The following is a 21,524-nucleotide window of genomic DNA, read 5'->3' on the forward strand; positions in this document are numbered from 1 at the left end:
TCTTTCTTTCTTTCTTTCTTTCTTTCTTTCTTTCTTTCTTTCTTTCTTTTTCTTTCTTTCTTTCTTTCTTCTCCCTTTCTCTCTTTCTCTCTTTTTTTCTTAAATTTTATTTGTGAGAAAAAGAGAGAGAGGGAGAGAGAGAGAGAGCACAGCATGGGGAGTGGCAGGCAGAAGGAGAAGCAGGTTCCCTGGTGAGCAAGGAGTCTGATGCGGGACTCAATCCCAGGACCCTGAGATCATGACCTGTGCAGAAGGCAGACACATAATGGACTGAGCCACCCAGGCATCCCTAGACAATCTTTTCTCCATTGAGTATTCTTGGCTCTTCTGTCAAATATTAGTTGACTCTATATATGAGAGTCTATTTGTGTGCTTTCAATTCTGTTCTATTGTTCTATGTGTCTATTTTTATACCAGTACTATAGTATTTTGATTACTGTACTTTGTAGTATAGTTTTAAATGAATAAATGTAATGCCTCTAGCTTTGGCTGTTCATTTTGTGTGTTTTTTTTTTGGGGGGGGGTTGTGGGTTTTGTGTATGTGTGTGTGTGTGTCTACGCAAATTTTAGGGCTATTTGTTTTAATTATTTCTTTGATAAGTTCCATTGGAATTTTTGTTGTTGTTGTTGTTTTTCTAATAAATCCATTTATTTTTTCATAATCTTATTAGACCACTACTTCCAAAGAACACTCTCAACCTGGTGTAGCATGTATGATCCCTCACATTTTGGGTTCATGGAAATCATCAACTAATTGTGTTTGAAATCTTTCTATTTTTTTATTATTTTTTTTTTTTATTATATTCAGTTAGCCACTGTATAGGGCAACATTAGTTTTTGATGTAGTATTCAGTGACTCATTAGTTGCATATAATACCCAGTGCTCATCACAACACGTGCCCTCCTTAATACCCATAGCCTGGCTACCCCATCACCCCACCCCCTTCCTCCCTGAAACCCTCAGGTTGTTTCTAAGAATTCATAGTCTCTCATGGTTCAGCTCCCTCTCTGATTTCTCCCCATTCAGTTTCCCCTCCCTTCCCCTATGGTCCTCCATGCTATTCCTCATGTTCCACATATGAATGAAACCATATGATAATTGTCTTTCTCTACTTGACTTATTTCATTTAGCATAATCTCCTCCAGTTCCATCCATGTTGATGCAAATGGTAGGTATTTATCCTTTCTGATGGCTGAGTAATATTCCATTGTATATATGGACCACATCCTCTTGATCCATTCATCTGTTGAAGGGCATCTCGGCTCTTTCCACAGTTTGGGTATTTTGGACATTGTTGCTATGAACATTGGGGTGCACGTGCCCCTCCTTTTCACTACATCTGTATCTTTGGGGTAAATACCTAGTAGTGCGATTGCTGGGTCATAGGGTAACTCTATTTTTAACTTTTTGAGGAACCTCCATACTGTTTTCCAGAGTGGCTGCACCAGCTTTCATTCCTACCAACAGTGTAAGAGGGTTCCCCTTTCTCCACATGCTTGCCAACATTTGTTGTTTCCTGACTTGTTAATTTTAGCCATTCTGAATGGTGTGAGGTAATATCTCATTGTGGTTTTGATTTGTATGTCCCTGATGGCTAGTGATGTTGAACATTTTTTTCATGTGACTGTCAGCCATTTGTATTTCTTATTTGGAGAAGTGTCTGTTCATGACTTCTGCCCATTTCTTGACTGGATTATTTGTTTTTTGGGTGTTGAGTTTGAGAAGTTATTTATAGATCTTGGATAACAGCCCTTTATCTATCATGTCATCTGAAAATACCTTTTCCCATTCAGTGGGTTGTCTTTTAGTTTTTTTGACTGTTTCCTTTGCTATGCAAAAGCTTCTTATCTTGACGGAGTCCCAAAAGTTCATTTTCACTGTTGTTTCCCTTTGGAGACATGTCTTGAAGGAAGTTGTTGTGGCTGATGTTGAAGAGGTTACTGCCTATGTCCTCCTCTAGGATTTTAATGGATTCCTGTCTCACATTGAGATCTTTCATCCATTTTGAGTTTATCTTTGTATAAAATGTACCATTGACATTTTTCACAGAGCTGGAACAAACAATCCTGAAATTTGTTTGGAACCAGAAAAGTCCCCAAATCGCCAGGGGATTGTTGAAAAAGAAAACCAAAGCTGGGAGCATCATGATGCCTGACTTCAAGCTATATTACAAAGCTCTGATCACCCACTGGAATTTTGATAGGGATTTCATTGCATCTATAGATGGTTTTGAGTAATATGGACATTTTAGTTATAATACTTTTTCTGATCCATAAAGATGGAATATTTTTCCATTTGTTTGTGTCTTCTTCAATTTATTTCATCAAAGTCTTGTAGTTTTCAGTGTACAGATCTTTCATCTCCTTAAATTTATTTCTAAATATTTTGTTGTTTGAGCTATTGTGAATGATATTGTTTTTCTTTAAACTTATTTTTCAGATGTTTTGTTTTTAATGCATAAAAATGTAACTACTTTCTGAATGTTGGTTTTGTAATCTGCCACATTATTGATTTGTTCATTAATTCTAACAGATTTTTAGTGGTGTCTTTAGGATTTTCTATGTAGAAGATCATATTGTCTGCAAACAAAGACTTTACTTCTTCTTTTCCTATTTGGATGCCTTTTATTTCTTTATCTTGCATTATTACTCTGGCTAGGACTTTCAGAATTCCATTGTATAGTGGTGGTTAGAGTGGTAATCCTTGTCTCATTCCTGATCTTGGAAGAAAGCTTTCAACTTCTCACCATTAAATATTATGTTGTTTGTGGAGTTTTAACATATGGCCTTTATTATACTGAGTGATGTTCCTTCTGCACCCAATTTGTTAAGCATTTTTATCATTAAAGAATGCCACATTTTATCAAGTGACTTTTTCTCCACCTATTGAGATAATAATATGAATTTCACCATCATTCTACTAATGTAGTATATCACATTAATTGATTTGTGTATGTTGAATTGTCCTTGAATCCCAGGGATAAATCCCACTTGCTCATGGTGTTTGGTCCTTTAAATGTGCTGTTGAATTCCATTTGCTACTATTTTGTTGAGGATTTTTGCATCTATATTCCTCAGGGGCTTGGTCTGTAGCTTTTTTTGTAGTGCCCTATCTGGCTTTTGTCAAGGTAGTTCTGGTCTCTTAAAATGAATTTGGGGATGTTCCTTTCTCTTCAATTTTGGGGAAAAGTTTGAGGATTGTTATTCTTTAAATATTTGTTAGGATTCACCAGTAAAACCACCTGGTTTTGGGCTTTTCTATGGTGAGAGGTATTTGATTACTAATTCAGTCTCCTTACTTGTTATTTGCCTGTTCAGATTTTCTACTTCATGATTCAGTCCTCATAGGTTGTATGTTTCTAGGAATTTATCTATTTGTAAGTTATCCAATTTGTTGCATATAATTGTTCACGGTAGTCTGTTATAATCTTTTGTGTTTCTGTGGTTTCCATTATAATGTCTGCTCTTTCATTTCTGAACTCCTTTATTTGAATCTTCTCTCTTTTTTCTTATTTAGTTTAGTTATTGGTTGTCAGTTTTGTTTATCTTCTCAAAAAACAGCTCTGTTTTGTTAGTCTTTTTCTACTGATTTTCTGGTCTATATTTTATTTATTTCTGTTCTGATTTTGGTATTTTCTTCCTTCTGCTTACTTTGAAATTAGTCTGTCATCTCCATAATGTCTAGATTTGTTTTTATTAATTGATTGCTGTCCTAGTTATGGGTTATACATCCCTGCTTCTTTGCTTGCCTTTTGTTTTTTAATTGAATGACAGACACTGTAAACTCTACATTGCTGGGTGTTATGTTCTGTTATATTCCTTTAAAAAGTGCTAAACTTTTTTTTTATATGTAGGTAAAGTACTTGAGGTTACTTTAATCTTATTGGAGGTTTTTTTTTAATCTTTTTTATGTATGAATTTCTTTGTTTTTAATCTCACACCATTCAAATTTTTATCTTTGTTAATGCAGATCATTTGAAACTTTTAGTCTAGAGCTAATTTAGCCCTCCCATACCAAGGCTTTACCCTTCCAAGTATTATACCTGAGGCCACATGTATTGCAAGTGATTTTCATCTGAATAAATTATTCCTAATTTCTGTGTGAGCCCTGAGAATAGTTCAGCCTAATGCTTTATAATTCTTCTTCTGGCTTGAAGTAGTTTCCTTTGCATGCTTGCACAGTGCACTACTCAGCCAAAAACCCTCTTGATATTTTCAAAGTTCTCTCTCTGTGCACTTTCTTTTTCTCTAGTATTTTGTCCCCCAGATCCTGACCACATTGGCCCCCTAGACTCTGAGCCCTTTCTCTTCAACTCACTGAGATTGCTGTGTTATGTATAAGTTCCCACTCCATATGCTGCTGTTTGAAAATTTCTTTCAGTTAATCACAAACCTTACCTCACATATTTCCCTTCTTTCAGAGATCACTCTTCTGTTGTGATTATCTATTAAAACAATTGTTCATACTTTTTTTCAGATTTTCTTGTTGATTAAGCCAGGAGGGCAAATCCATTAGGTCCACAAGCATATATATTTTTAATATTTGCTTTTTTAGTCCCTTGAGGGAATTTTCATGGTCTTATTTGCTTTTGCATTCACAAGCATCTACCACAATAGTTGGCATTAATAACAATTAATAACTATTTTTGAAGAAGTTAATGAGTAGGCAGATGTACCTTTGTTAACATCTGCATTATTTGCATTAATAATGTCTTTTCCCTTGTCCTTCTTCTCCCATAGTTTACATTTGAGCAATGAAGCACCTCAGATCATTACAAAGCACTAGATATTCACACTGACATCTCTTCTTGCCTGAGTTATCTCTGATTAACCTTCCATCTCCTTAAAGTGTAAAAGGAAACTTCTAATCTCAATATTTTCTTCAAGTTATGTATATATGTAATATTTAACTATATAATTATAAAATATAAAATATAAATAATTATGTAATTATTTTATAGTTATATAAAATAATATATATTAATATATATATTAAGATTTACTTGTTTATTTGAGAGGGAGGGAGAGAGAGCACACAAGCGAGCTGTGGGAGGGGCAGTAGGAAAAGGAGAGAGAGAATCCTAAAGCAGACTTTGGGGTGAGTGCAGAGCCAAGTGTGGGGCTCAATCTCAGGACCCTAAGATCATGACCTGAGCTGAAACCAAGAGCCAGCTGCTAACCAACTGTGCTACCCAGATGTCCCTTCAAATTATATTTTTAATTAAAGCAAGTGCCATTTTCTGCCACTATGCTCTAAGTCTTATACTCTAGGCATAATTTTGTTTCCTTATAGGTCTTGATTTTAGTTTTAAGTAAGGTTCCACAAGTATAAGAAATAATAGTCAAATATAAGTAATGTAGGCACAGTGTGATAAAGGTCTGGATATACTTGTAGATATGGAAATTAGGGAGAAATGGCATATCTAAGAAACCCTTTTTTCTTCCCTCCCACCTTCTGACAGTTATTTTATACCTACTAATTTCTAAGTTCTGGATATACAACTAAGAAGACATAGTCTTTACTTTGAAGAATTTCACATTTTAATAGTGGGGAGATAAATATATAAACAAGTGATTTCAGCACAGTGTGATGTATTTTTCTATGGAATTACAAATATGGAGTGATTATTCTGCCTAGGGTAGTAACAAAAAAGTTCACAAAGTGGGACATGGGCTAAATTGAAGAATGACTAGGGACAATTTCTAAGATGTATTGGAAACATGGACAAGAAAAGGGGATTTCTGTAAAGAAGAAGAGTGAGTAATTCAGTATTACTAGATTAGAATTGTACTCTAGGTAAGTGAGATATAATGGGGAGAAGAAGTTTGGGACCTTATGAAGCAATTTGGATTTTAGAGACAAAGATAAATCAATGATAATTTGAGGAGTTTTGAACAGGTAGGTGATAAAATCAAATTTTTGATTTAGGAATATAATTCTGGAGAAAATGTGGAAGGTAGATTAAAAAGGGTCAATTGGAAGCTTTTGGGGATGGGAGTTAAGATGGCAGAATAGTAGGGGGACCCTGTGCTCAAACACAGGTAGATAAATATCAAATCATTCTGCACCCCCATAGAATTGATCTGAGGACTGAGAGAACAAACTGCATAACTAGAGGGAGAAAAGACGTTGCACCATGGAAGGTAGGAGGTACAAATACATGATTTGGGGGAGAAAATAATCATGGATACTGCAGAGGGGAAGGAGCCATGATCACAGAGAGGAGAGAGGGAGAAAAACAAGCAGGGGATTACACAAGAAAAACACTTCCCCAAATCCATTGACTGGGAGAATGGGTGGGGCTGATTATTGCAAGTTTTTACAAACAGTAGAGTTCAAGTCTAAAGTTTTAGAAGTCTGCACCATTGCCAGGGTGGATCCTGGTGGGCATAGTGGTACTCCTGTGTGGAAGAAGGGCAGAGGTCTGGGAGTTGACAGCATGGTCTGAGGATCCCGTGGGTCACAATGGGAGAGAGAGTTCCTCTTCTTGGAGTGCATTTGAGAGAGGTGGCACTGCCTCTCAGGGGGCAAAAGATCCCACGGGCACTACTGAGCTGCCCCATTCATTTGCATAGGAGCAGAGGCACCTGCTGAGGGCAGCTAGCTGGAATGCCATCTTTTTGCAGTACTTTATCATAAACTTCAAGCCCCTATGAGTTTGTGTGACTACCCTTCTGGAACAAACCAGCAACATCCACAATGTGGTGAGACTCTCCCCCTGAGGATCAGTGCAGGTCTTCTCCATGCTGGTCCCCCTGAGGATCAGCGCAGGTCTTCTCCATGCTGGGTCTCTAAACTTTTGAGTTTTGAAACCCAACCAGCATGCCTGAGATAAAAAACAAAACAAAACAAAACAAAAACAAAAACAAACAAAAAACAGAAACACTGTACCACTGGGTGGTCAGTAGGCTCAGACACAGACAAGGTGAAGGCTAGTATCTGAGGGATGCCTGGGACACACAAGGGGAGATTGTTCTCCCTTCTATGAGAGCTTCTGAAACAGAGACAGGTGCAAACTCCCCACCTCAGGTATGAGAGACCAGGCTGACACCATTTTTCCTCCAGAGCAAATGTGACTGAGAGCCAGAGCAGCAGTGGGTTGCTCCCTCAGAGGACAAGCACAACCCAAGTGCATGTACCATGTCTACTGACCATAGAGTACTGCAAAAATTCAGCTCTAGTGGAAATTGGATCTAGACTTTTTTTAACAAGCAGACCAAAACACACCTAGTTAAAATTTGGCACACACTGGACAAGGTTGAAACACTCCACACTGCAGGCAAGGAGAAACTCTGCAGAGGACTGACCTGAGGGAAAGAGCAGCCAAAACACAACAGCAGAATGTACACAACATGCACATGAAACACTGCCTGAAACACCAGGCCCTGGTCATTATATGACCTCTTCTTAATATAGCTATGACTCTCAGGAGCGGGAAACATACCAGGCTTTCCTAACACAGATAAGACAGAGACCTAGACAAAATACAACATGGAGGAATTCATCTCAAAAGAAAAGAACAAGAAAAGGTCACAGCCAAGGAGATAATCAAAACAGATATAAGTGATATGCCTGAACCAGAATTTAAAACAACAATCGTAAGGACACTTGCTGGGCTTGAGAAAAGCATAGAAGACACTGGGGAACATTGTTCATAGCAGCAATGTCCACAGTAGCCAAACTGTGGAAAGAGCCATGATGCCCTTCAACAGATGAATGGATCAAGAAGATGTGGTCCATATATACAATGGGATATTACTCAGCCATCAGAAAGGATGAATACCCAACTTTTACACCAACATGGATGGGACTGGAGGAGATTATGCTAAATGAAATAAGTCAATCAGAGAAAGTCAATTATCATATGGTTTCACTTATTTGTGGAACATAAGGAATAGCATGGAAGACATTAGGAGAAGGAAGGGAAAAAGGAAGGGGGGGAAATTGGAGGGAGAGGTGAACCATGAGAGACTATGGACTCTGAGAAACAAACAGGGTTTTAGAGGGGGTGGGGGGATTGGTTAGCCCAGTGATGGGTTTTAAGGAGGGCACGTACTGCATGGAGCACTGAGTGTTATACGAAAACAATGGATTGTGGATCACCACATCAAAAACTAATGATGTATTGTATGGTGACTAACATAACATAATAAATTAAAAAAAAAAAAAAGACACTGGGGAGTCCCTTACTGCAGAGATAAAAGACCTAAAAACTAGTCAGGCTGAAATAAAAAATGCTATAACAGCAATGTGAAATCAACTGGTTGTAATGACCAAAGGATGGAAGAAGAAGAGGAACAAATAGGTGATATAAAAGATAAAATTATGGAAAATAATGAAGCTGAGAAGAAGAGGGGGAAAAAATATTAGATCATGAATGCGGACCTAGGAAACTCAACAACTCCATAAAGCATAATAACATTAGTATCATAGGACTCCCAGAGGAAGAGGAGAGGGGAAAAAAAGGGGCAAAGGTTTATATGAACAATGTATAGCTGAAAACTTTCCTAATCTGAGGAAGGAAACAGATCCAAATCCAGGAGACACAGAGAACTTCCCATCAAAAGCAACAAAAGCAGGTCAACAACAAGACATACCACAGTAAAATTTGCTAAATGTACAGATAAGGGCAAAATCCTAAAACCAGCAAGAGAAAAGAAGTCCCTAAATAACAAGGCAAGACAGATAAGATAGGGAACATACCTATGCACAGAAACTTGGCAGGCCATAAGAAAGCAGTGTGATATGTTCAACATGATGAATAGGAAAAATATGCAGCTGAGTATACTTTATCCAGCAAGGCTGTCATTCAGAATAGAAAAAGAGATAAAGAGCTTCACAGAAAAAAAACTAAAGGAGTTCATGACCACTAAACCAGCACTGTAAGTCATATTAAAAAGGACTCTTTGAATGGGGAAATAAAACCAAAAGCAACAAAGAATAGAAAGGAACAGAGAAAATCTCCAGCAACAATGACTTTACAGGTAACAGAATGGCATTAAATTCATACCTATCGAGGATCACTATGAATGTAAATGGACTAAATGCTCCAATCAAAAGACATAGGTTATCAGAATGGATTAAAAAAAAAAAAAAAGACCCATCTATATGCTGCCTATAAGAGACTCACTTTAGACTTAGAGACACCCATAGATTGAAAGTGAGGGGATGGATAACCATTTATCATGCTAATGGATGTCAAAAGAAAGCTGGAGTAGCCATACTTATATCAGAAAAACTAGATTTTAAACCTAAGACTGTAACAAGAGATGAAGAAGAACACTATATCATAAAAAAGTGCTTTATCCAACAAGAAGATCTAACAATTGTAAATACTTATGTTCCCAACTTGGGAGCACACAGTATTATAAAGAAATTAATAGCAAACATAAAGGAACTCATTGATAATAACACAATAATCGTAGGGGACTTTAACACTTTCTTATACAATGGAAAGGTCATTTGAGCAGAATATCAACAAGGAAACAAATGCTCCTGAATGAAACACTGGGCCAGATGGACTTAACAGATATATTCAGAACAATTCATCCTAAGGCAGCAGAATGCACATTCTTTTTGAGTTCACATGGAACATTCTCCAGAATAAATCACATACTGGGTCACAAACCAGGCCTCAACAAGTAGAAAAGGACTGAGATCGTACCATGAATATTTTCAGACCACAACACTATGAAATTTGAAGTCAACCATGAGAAAAAAATTGGAAAGACCACAAATAATGAAAGAACAGCCTACTAAAGAATGAATGGGTTAAACAGGAAATTAAATAAGAAATTAAAAAAATGGAGAGGGGAGTAGGCAAGATGGTGGAGGAGTAAGGGACCCCATTTCAACTGGTCCTAGCTGGATATCTATCAAACCATTTTGAACACCCACAAAATCAGCCTGAAATGTAAGTATATATCTGGTTCTCTACAAGCAGAAAAGCAACTGCTTTTTGCAAGGTAGGACATGAGGAGTTGTCAATCTGTGGGGAGATACTAGAAGATAAACAGAAGGAGGAGGGAGCTTCCATAAGATAGCTCCCGGAGAGTGATACAAAACCAGAGTGCAAAATCGGAACCCTTAGAAATCTGTTCTAATGAGAGACATCCCTCTTTGAAAGGGGCTCTGGAAATGAAAAGGCAGAATTCTAGATACGGCATTGTGGTCTTGGGATATGAGGAACCACAGAGCAAAAGCGGCTTCCTGACCCCGTAGAGTGCCCAAATAGTGGAGCCAGGAAGCAGGTTATGGTCAGTAAGTCCAGGAAGGGACCTTAGCTCAGATTGCCATAAACTGCTAGGCAGGCTAGTCAATAATTGCTCTTCTCTTGAGCAGGTGGAAAAAATCTGGAACCTGCACCTGAGACCAGTAGTGACCCAGAAAGGGCTTTAGAGCAGCACCCAGACATGATCCAGGAGCTTCAGGGGCATGCGTGTGCCCTCGGCCACTTGTGGTTTTAGAATCACAAAAGGCAGTGGCATTCCCAGGCCCCTGGAACTACCTCTGAGAGAGTTGCTGTGGGGGTGCACTGCAGGAGGCTGCGGATTTCCACAGCACATACAGAAGTGGAGACTGTTAGTCCTGGAGGGTTTATTAAACAGGCCAGACTGCAAATTTTCTGCTCAGGGCCAGAGGTTTGGGTGTGGTCGTTTTTGCTCTGACCCTCAGAAGAGGTGCAGAAAGCCTCCAGGGAATAAAAGCCACACAGAGGACCAGTTTCCACTGAGCCCATCCCCCTGACAGGCGGTAGAGCAACTCCACACAGGCAGGGTTACCTGAGAAACAACATGGCAGGCACCTCCCCCAGAAGATAGGCTGGAAGAATATGTGGACAAAAATCCCATGGATCCCATAAGACTGAAATTCCAACTCCAGGGAGAAATTATATATTCACCACAAGGTGCAGCCTCATGACTTGTTTATTTTTCAGATAAAATTCTCCTTTTCTTGTTTTTTTCTTTTTCTTATGTTTTTTCTCTATTTTTCTTTATTTTTACCTTCTCACTTCGACTAGATGTTTATTATATCAACTTATATTTCATAGTAGCTTTTTAACTTGTATTTTTCCACACATATTTTTTATAGATATATGCTTTATTTTGGTCCTTTTTTCACTCAATTCAATTTTACCTTTATATATATACAAGTTTTACTTTCCTTGTAATTTTGGGAGGTAGTGTCCTCTAACACACAGACCAAAATACACCCAAGAACAACTGAAACACCCTGCTTTGTCCGTACTGAGAAATTATAGCCCCCTGCCCATTTTCACACACTTTTTGAATTTTTTTAAATTTCCTTGTGTTTAATTTTGGCTTTTTTTTTTTTTTTTCCCTGTGGTGGCTTCTGACCACTCCACATTTTGCCAGGGTGCATCTTGCTTGGGTCATGGTTGGTATTTTGGACTCTGCTCATTCACTCAGCCATTCCTTGACAGAATGGCTAGGAGGAGGAACTCTCAACAAAGAAAAGAACCAGAAACGATGTCCTCTGCCACAGAACTAATGGATATGGATAGAAGCAAGATATCAGATATAGAATTCAGGATAACAATCATAAAGTCAATAGCTAGGCTTGAAAAAAGCATTACTGAAAGTATAGAATCTCTAAGAGAAATGAGATCTAATCAGGCTGAACTAAAAAATTCTATGAATGAAATCCAGTCTAAACTGGATACCCTAACAGCCAGGGTAAATGAGGCAGGAGAGAGAATTAGTGATCTATAAGATAAACTGATGCAAAGGAAGGAGGTTGGGGAAAACCGAGATAGGATGCTAGTAACATATGAAAAAAAGATTGGAGAGATTAATGATGTCATGAAAAGTTCCAGTGATAAAATTATTGGGATCTCCAAGGGGGTGGAGAGAAAGAGAGGGCTAGAAGGTATATTTGAGCAAATCATAGCTGAGAACTTCCCAAATCTGGGAAAGGAAACAAGCATTTGAGTCAAAAAGGCAGAGAGGACTCCTCTCAAAATCAATAAAAATAGATCAACAACCTGACATAGTGAAACTTGCAAATTTTACAGCCAAAAAAACAAAACAAAACAAAACAAAAACCACAAAAAACAAACAAACAAAAAAACCTATCCTGAGAATAGCCAGGGAGAGGAGGTTCCTTACATATGGAGGGAGGAACATCAGAATAACATCAGACCATCCACAGAAACCTGGCAAGCCAGAAAGGGCTGGCAAGACGTATTCAGTGTACTAAATGAAAAGAATATGCAGCCAAGAATACTTTACCAACCAAGGCTGTCTTTCAGAATGGATGGAGAAATAAAGAGCTTTCAGGACAGGCAGAAACTGAAGGAATATGAGACCACCAAGGCAGCCCTGCAAGAAATATTAAGGGGGGTTCTGTAAACAAAGAGAGACCCCAAGAGTCACATAGATCAGAAAGAAACAGAAAATCTATAGAAACAGGGACTTTACAAGCAATACAATGACACTAAATTCATATCTTTCAATACTGACTTGATGTAAAGGGGCTGAATGTTCCCATGAGAAGATACAGGGTTGCAGATTGAATAAAAAAATAGGCCCCATCCATATGCTGTCTACAAGAGACCCATTTTGAACCCAAAGGCACCTCCATATTGAAAGTGAGGGGATGGAGAACCATTTACCATGCTAATGAACATCAAAAGAAAGCTGGGGTAAGCAATCCTGATATCAAACAAATTAGATTTTAAACCAAAGATCATAATAAGAGACGTGAGGGACACTATATTATACTTAAAGGGTCTATAAAACAAGAAGATCTAACAATTGTAAATATATATGCCCCCAACATGGGAGCAGCCAATTATATAAACCAATTAATAACCAAAATAAAGAAACAAATTGATATTAATACATTAATAGTAGGAGACCTCAAGACTCCACTCACAGCAATGGACAGATCATCTAAGCAGAAGATCAACAAAGAAACAAGAGCTTTGAATGATGCATTAGACCAAATGGACTTCAGAGATATATACAAAACATTCCATCCTAAAACAACAGAATATCCATTCTTCCCGAGTGCACACGGAACTTTCTCCAGAACAGACCACATACTGGTTCATAAATCAGGTTTCAACCAATACCAAAAGATTAAGATTATTTCCTGCATATTTTCAGATCACAAAGTTTTGCAACTAGAACTCAACCACAAGAATAATTTTGAAAGGAACTCAAACACTTGGAAGTTAAAGAGCATCCTAATAAAGAATGATTGGGTCAACAAGAAAATTAAAGAAGAACTTAAACAATTCATTTAAATCAGTGATAATGAAAACACATTAGTCCAAAACCTATGGGATACTGCAAAGGCAGTCCTAAGAGGGAAATGCATAGCTAACCAGAACGCTCTCAAAAAATTAGAAAAATCCCAAATGCACAAGCTAACTTTACACCTAAAGGACCAGGAGAAAGAACAACAAATAAAGCCTAAGCCAAGCAGGAAAGGAGAAATAATAAAGATTAGAGCAGAAATCAATGAAATAGAAACTAGAAGAAGAGTAGAACAGATGAACAAAACCAGAAACTCGTCCTTTGAAAGAATTGATAAGATCGATAAACCTCTGACCAGACTTATCCAAAAGAAGGGAAATGACCCAAATTAATAAAATCATGCACAAAAGGGGTGAGATCATGATTATCACCAAGAAAATAGAAACAATTATTACAAATTATTACCAGCAACTATATGCCAACAAATTTAGCAAGCTAGATGAAATAGACACATTCCTGGAAACTTATGAACTATCAAGACTGAAACAGGAAGAAATAGACAATGAACAGATCAATAAACACCAATGAAATTAAAGCAGTAATCAAAAACCTCCCAAAACACTAGAGTCCAGGACCAGATGGCTCCCCATGGGAATTCTACCAAACATTTAAGGAAGAAATAATACCTATTCTACTGAAGCTGTTTCAAAAAGTAGAAATAGGAGGAAAACTTCCAAACTTGTTCTTTGAGGCCAGCATTACCCTAATCCCAAAACCAGACAAAGACCCCATCAAAAAGGAGAATTACAGACCAATATCCCTGATGAACATGGATGCCAAAATACTCAACAAGATTCTAGCCAATAGGATCCAACAGTACTTTAAAAAGATTACTCACCACAACCAGGTGGGATTTATTCCTGGGATGCAAGGGTTGTTCAACATTCACAAATCAATCAATGTGATACAGCAGATCAATAATAATAATAAAAAAAAAGACAAGAGCCATATGATCCTCTCAATCAATGCAGAGAAAATGTTTGACAAAATACAATATCCTTTCTTGATTAAAACTCTTCAGAGTGTAGGGATAGAAGGGACATACTTCAATATCATAAAAGCCATCTACAAAAAGCCCACAGAGAATATCATTCTCGATGGGGACAAACTGAGAGCTTTTCCCTTAAGTTCAAGAACATGACAGGGATGCCCACTCTCACCATTATTGTTCAACATAGTATTAGAAGTCCTAGCCTCAGCAATCAGAAACAAAAAGAAATAAAAGGCATTCAAATTGGCAAAGAAAAAGTCAATCTCTCTCCTCGCAGATGACATGATACTTTATGTGGAAAACCCAAAAGACTACACCCCCAAGTTATTAGAACTCATTCAGCAACATGGCAGGATACAAAATCAATGCACAACAATCATTTGAATTTCTATACACTAACAATGTAACTGTAGAAAGAGAAATTAAGTAATCAATTCCACTTACAATAGCACCAAAAATCATCATATACCTAGGAATAAACATAACCAAAGAGGTAAAGGATCTATACACTAGAAATTACATAACACTTATGAAAGAAACTGAGGAAGACACAGATGGGAAAACATTCCATGCTCATGGATTGAAAGAATAAACATCATTAAAATGTCTATGCTGCCCAGGGCAATTTACACTTTCAATGCAATCCCTATCAAAATAGCACTGACATTTTTCATAGAGCTGGAACAAACAATCCTAAAATTTGTATGAAGCCAGAAAAGACCTGAATCACCAGGGGAATATTGAAAAAGAAAACCAAAGCTGGGGTCATCATGATGCCTGATTGAAGCTATATTACAAAGCTGTGATCATCAAGACAGCATGGTCCTGGCACAAAAACAGACACACAGATCAATGGAACAGAATAGAGACCCCCATCAATAGACCCTCAACTCTATGGTCAACTAATCCTCAACAAAGCAGGAAAGAACATCCAATGGAAGAAAGACAGTCCCTTCAGTAAGTGGTGCTGGGAAATCTGGGCAGCCACATGCAGAAGAATGAAACTAGACCATTCTCTAACACCCTACACAAAGATAAACTCAAAATTCATGGAAGACCTCAATGTGAGACAGGAATCCTTCAAAATTCTAGAGGAAAACATAGGCAGTAACCTCTTCAACATCACCCACAGCAACTTCTTTCAAGTCATGTCTCCAAAGGAAAGGGAAACAAACAAACAAAATGAACTTTTGGGACCTCATCAAGATAAAAAGCTTTTGTACAGCAAAGGAAACAGTCAACAAGACAAAGAGGCAACCCATGGATTGGGAGAAGATATTTGCAAATGACATTACAGGTAAAGGGCTGGTATCCAAGATCTATAAAGAACTTCTCAAACTCAACACCCAAAAAACAAATAATCCAGGCAAAAAATGGGCAGAAGACTTGAACAAACACTTCACCAAAGAATACATACAAATGGCTAGCAGACACATGAAAAAATGTTCAACGTCACTAGCCATTAGGGAAATACAAATCAAAACCACAATGAGATACCACCTTACACCAGTTAGAATGGCAAAAGTTAACAAGACAGGAAACAACAAGTTTTGGTGAGGATGTGGAGAAAGGGGAACCCTCTTACACTGTTGGTAGGAATGCAAGCTAGTACAGGCACTCTGGATAACATTATGGAGGTGCTTCGAGATGTTAAAAATAGAGCTACCCTACGACCCAGCAATTGCACTACTAGGTATTTACCCCAAAGATACAGATGTAGTGAAAAGAAGGGGTACATGCACCCCAGTGTTCATGGCAACAATGTCCACAATAGCCAAACTATGCAAGGAGCTGAAATGCCCTTCAACAGATGAATGGATAAAGAAGATGTGTTTCATATATACAATGGAATACTCCTCAGCCATCAGAAAGTATGAATACCTACCATTTGCACTGACATGGATGGAACTGGAGGGGCTTATGCTAAGTGAAATAAGTCAAGCAGAGAAAGACAATTATCATATGGTTTCACTCACATGCGGAACATAAGGAATAGCCTGGAGGATCATAGGGGAAGAGAGGGAAAACTGAATGGGAAGAAATCAGAGGGGGAGACAAACCATGAAAGACTATGGACTCCAGGAAAGAAACTGAGGGTTACAGAAGGGAAGGGGGTGGGTGGTTTGGGCAGCCAGGTGATGGGTATTAATTAGGGTACGTGTTGTGATGAACACTTGGTGTTATATGCAAGTAATGAATCCCCTTGAACACTACATAAAAAACTAATGACATACTGTATGTTAGCTAACTGAACATAATAATTAAAATAAATAAATAAAATAAAGCAAAATGGCCCACTGAAATTGATGTGTAAAATTAACCAGCACAGATATCTCTGATTCAGAAAGTGAAAATGAAATCACGACAGTCCAGAGCCTTTGGAATGCAACAAAAGTGGTCCTAAGAGATAATTATATAGCAAGAAAAGTCTTAAATACAAAACCTAATCTTAAATCTAAAGGAGCTAGAAAAGGAACAAAAAATAAAGCCTAAAGGCAGCAGAAGGGAAATAATAAAGATCAGAGCAGAAATAAATGATATAGAAAGAAGAAAAGAAAAAACAGTAGAACAAATCAGTGAAACTAGGAGCAGGTTCTTTGAAAGAATAAAATTGATAAGCCCCAGCCAGACTTATCAAATAAAAAAGAAAAAGGACCCAAATAAATAAAATCACGAATGAGAGGAGAGATCACAACTTACTCCATGGAAATACAAACAATTATAAAAGAATAGTATGAAAACTTGCATGCCAACAAATTGGGCAACTTAGAATAAATGGATAAATTACTAGAAACATATAAACTACCAAAACTGAAAAAGGAAGAAATAGAAAATTTGAACAGTCTGATAACCAGCAAGGAAATTAAATCAGAAATCAAAAATCTCCCAAGAAACAAAGGTCCAGGGCCAGACAGCTTCCAAGGGAAATATTACCAACATTTAAAGGACATTTAATATCTATTTTTCTCAAATTGTTTGAAAAATAGAAATGAAAGGAAAACTTCCAAATTTATTGTACAAAGCCAACACTATCTTGATACCAAAACCAGAAAAAGACCCCACTAAGAAGAATAATTACAGGCCAATATCCCTGATGAACATGGATGCAAAAATTCTCAACAAGATACTAGCAAATCAAATCAAAAGAATCAGAAAAATCATTCTCCACAATTAAGTGGTATTTATTCCTGGGCTGCAACGATGGTTCAATATTCACAAATTAATTAACGTGATACATCACATTAATAAAAGAAAGGATAGGAACCATATGATCTTCTCAATGGATGCAGAAAAACCTTTGAGAAAGTACAGCAACCATTCTTGTTAAAAACCCTCAACAAAGTAGGGATAGAGGGAATATACCTCAACATCATAAAGGCCATATGAAAGACCCATAGCTAATATCATTTTCAATGGGGAAAATCTAAGAGCTTTTCCCCTACATTCAGGAAAAAAACAGGGATGTCCACTCTCTCCACTGTTATTTAACATAATAGTGGAAGTTCTAGCCTCAGTAATCAGACAGAAAAAAATAAATAACAGGTGTCCAAATCAGCAAGGAAGAAGTCAAACTTTCACTCTTCACAGGTGACATGATACTCTATGTAGAAATCCCAAAAGACTCCACCAAAAAATTGCTAGAACTGATACATGAATTCAGCAAAGTCACAGGATACAAAAATCAATGTACAGAAATCTGCTGCATTTCTATACACCAATAATGAAGCAGCAGAAAGAGAAATCAAGGAATTGATCCCATTTACAATTGCACCAAAAACCAAAAGATACCTAGGAATAAACTTAACCAAAGAGGTAATATATCTGTACTCTGAAAACTATAGAACACTGACAAAAGCAATTAAAGATGACACAAAGAAATGGAAAAATGTTCCATACTTATGGATAGGAAGAACAAATATTGTTAAAATGTCCATACTACCCAAAGCAATCTATACATTTAATGCAATCCCTATCAAAATTCCACCAGCATTTTTCACAGAGCTGGAACAAAGAATCCTAAAATTTGTATGGAACCACAAAATACCTCAAATAGTCAAAGAAATTAAAAAAGAAAAGCAAAGCTGAAGGCATCACAATTCCAGAGTTCAAGTCATATTATTACAAAGCTGTAGTGATCAAGACAGTATGCTATTAGCCCAAAACAGACATATAGATCGATGGACTGGAATAGAAAACCCAGAAATGGACCCACATCTATATGGTCAACTAACCTTTGACAAAGCAGGAAAAATCATCCAATAGTAAAAAGACAGACAAATGGTGTTGGGAAAACTGGACAGCAGTATGCAGAAGAATGAAACTGGTCCACTTTCTTTCACCATACACAAGAATAAATTAAAAATGGATGAAAGACCTAAATGTGAAAAAGAAACCATCAAAATCCTAGAGGAGAACACAGGCAGCAACCTCTTTGACATTGGCTGCAGCAACTTCTTACTAGACACATCTCTGGAGGCAAGGGCTACCAAAGCAAAAATTAATTATTGGGGCCTCATCAAGATAAAATGCTTCTGCTCAGAGAAGGAAACAATCAAACTAAAAGGCAACGTACAGAATAAGAGAAGATATTTGCAAATGACATCTGATAAAGGGTTAGTCTCCAAAATCTATAAGGAACTTATCAAACTCAACATCCAAAAATCAAATAATCCAGTTAATAAATGGGCAGATCTCTACCTCTGTCCCACCCACTTTTTCTCTGAAATAAATAAATAAAATCTTTAAAAAAAATGGGCAGAAGACATGAATAGACATTGTCCCAAAGAAGTTATACAGATGGCTAATAGACACATGAAAAGATGCTCAACAAACATCACTCTTTGTCAGGAAATACAAATCTAAACTACAATAAGATATCATCTCACACCTGTCAGAATAGCTAAAATTAACAACACTGTTGGTGAGGATGCAGAGAAAGGGGGACCCTCTTACATTGTTGGTGGGAATACAAACTGGTGCAGCCACTCTGGAAAATAGTATGGACCTTCTTCAAAAAGTTAAAAATGCAACTACCCTATGACCCAGCAATTGCACAACTAGGTATTTACCCAAAGTGTACAAAAACACTGATTCAAAGGGGCACCTGCACCCTGATGTTTGTAGCAGCATTATCAACAATAGCCAAACTAGGGAAGAGCCCAATGGTCGATTGACTGATGAATACATAAAGAATATATATGTATATGTATTACACTCGGTTGTCAAAAATAATGAAATCTTGCCGTTTGCAATGACATGGTTGGAGCTAGAGTGTATTATGCTAAGTGAAATAAGTCAGTCAGAGAAAGACAAATACCATATGATTTTACTCATATGTGGAACTTAAGAAACAGATGAACAAAGGGAAAGGAGAAAAAGAGGGAGGCAAACCATAAGAGACTCTGAACTATAGAGAACAAACTGAGGGTTGCTAGAGGGGAGGTTGACAGGGGGATGGGTTAAATAGGTCATGGGTATTAAGGAAGGCACTAGTGATAGCACTGGGTATTATACGTAAGTGATGAATCACCAAATTGTACTCCTGAGACCAATATTACACCATATGTTAACTAACTAGAATTTAAATAAAAATTTGAAAAAAAAAAAATAAAGGGAGAGCAACTAAAATGCTGTTGTAACTTTCCAAGTTAGGATTAAATTAAGTCCTCAAGTTAAACATGGTGTCAGTGACAGTGGAAGTAAAGAGTGACTAAATGATACATTTCTGGTGCAAAATTAAAAAGCGTTGTGACCTATTATATAGAAATTATATACAGAGGGTAGTGAGAGGGAGAAATGAGTTAAGATTGTTAAGATGAGTTAAGAAGTGAAGAAACAGTTTTGAACAGATTTGTAATGCTTCTATAAACCAAATTTGTAAGTCAAGAAAAGGTCTGTGTTGGAGATAAACTGAAATCATCAAAATATAACTTTTATTGAAGTCTTTGCTCTTGAATGAGTTTACCAATGGAGAGTGTGAAAAAATAAGAGAACTAAGAACTAAGATCTATATCATATAGAATATAAGCTTTTAAAGTTGACAAAAAAGGAGAAAAGTCTAGAAGGCTAAGGAAAGTTTGAGAGGAAAGAGGAGAACCAACAGAAGTGTTGTAAAGTGTCAGTGAATCTGAGGGTGAAGAATACAAAAGATTTGTTATTGAGGATAGTTAAGTAATTAAGACTAGAGAGAAATCCAAGATGACTTACAATTTATGAAACTACTCCTAAACTAATATTGCTCTGTATGTATAATTCTAACTAGAATTTAAATTAAAAAAAAAACTGAAGAAGAATAAAAAAAGAAATTGATAGAATAAAATAATTCTGGTGTCACCAGCCACTACAAAAATAGTAAAAAGGAGAAAAATATGTTGAGTTTTGGCTTAGTTTGTGATGTTTTACATAAAGAGAATTGAAGTGGCATTCAAACAATATAGTCTGATTGGCAGTGATAGATAGAGAGTGAACAAAAAGAGATCCTTATTATTCAAAGAGCTCTGGGAATGGGTGCTTTTGTTAATAGGATTAAATAATGAGCCTTTGTTACATCTGATTTAAGCTTATGGACATAGCAATAGATGGTAATTAGGCTGCGTGTGAATAGCCTCTATTACTATGCTTTGACGCTTCTGATTCAGCTCATGGAAAAATCTCTGACGTGTAAATATAAAAATGAAAGTAATAAGTATGTGAAGGTGTGTGTGTGTTCTAAATAAACATGGATTTATAGCTGAATATATAATTATTGCTGTGCATATACTGTACTGCATAATAAATATATGCACATCTAGTTGCATGTATGTTGAATTTTAAAATATTTGAAATAATCATTTGCAATTATTTAAGATTTTGAGGATATTTTCTTCAAACTGGTTTGTCTGCTTACAGGTACTTTTTTTTTTATTCTTATGTTAATCCCCATACATTACATCATTAGTTTTAGATGAAATGTTCCATGATTCATTGTTTGTGCACAACACCCAGTGCTCCATGCAGAATGTGCCCTCCTCAATACCCACCACCAGGCTAACCCATCCTCCCACGCCCCTCCCCTCTAGAACCCTCAGTTTGTTTTTCAGAGTCTATCGTCTCTCATGGTTCGTCTACCCCTCCGATTTCCCCAGGTACTTTTGATCCTAAAGGTAAGTACAGAGAATTGTGCTAAAGAGACCCATAGTTCTTCGGTTGGAGATGTAAGGATATTTGCAAATAACCTGTCCAATACCTGCAGTGTTCATGAACACTTTGT

This window comes from Mirounga leonina, unplaced genomic scaffold, assembly GCF_011800145.1.
Source record: "Mirounga leonina isolate KUSES-001 unplaced genomic scaffold, KU_Mleo_1.0 Mir_101414, whole genome shotgun sequence".
NCBI lineage: Eukaryota > Metazoa > Chordata > Mammalia > Carnivora > Phocidae > Mirounga > Mirounga leonina.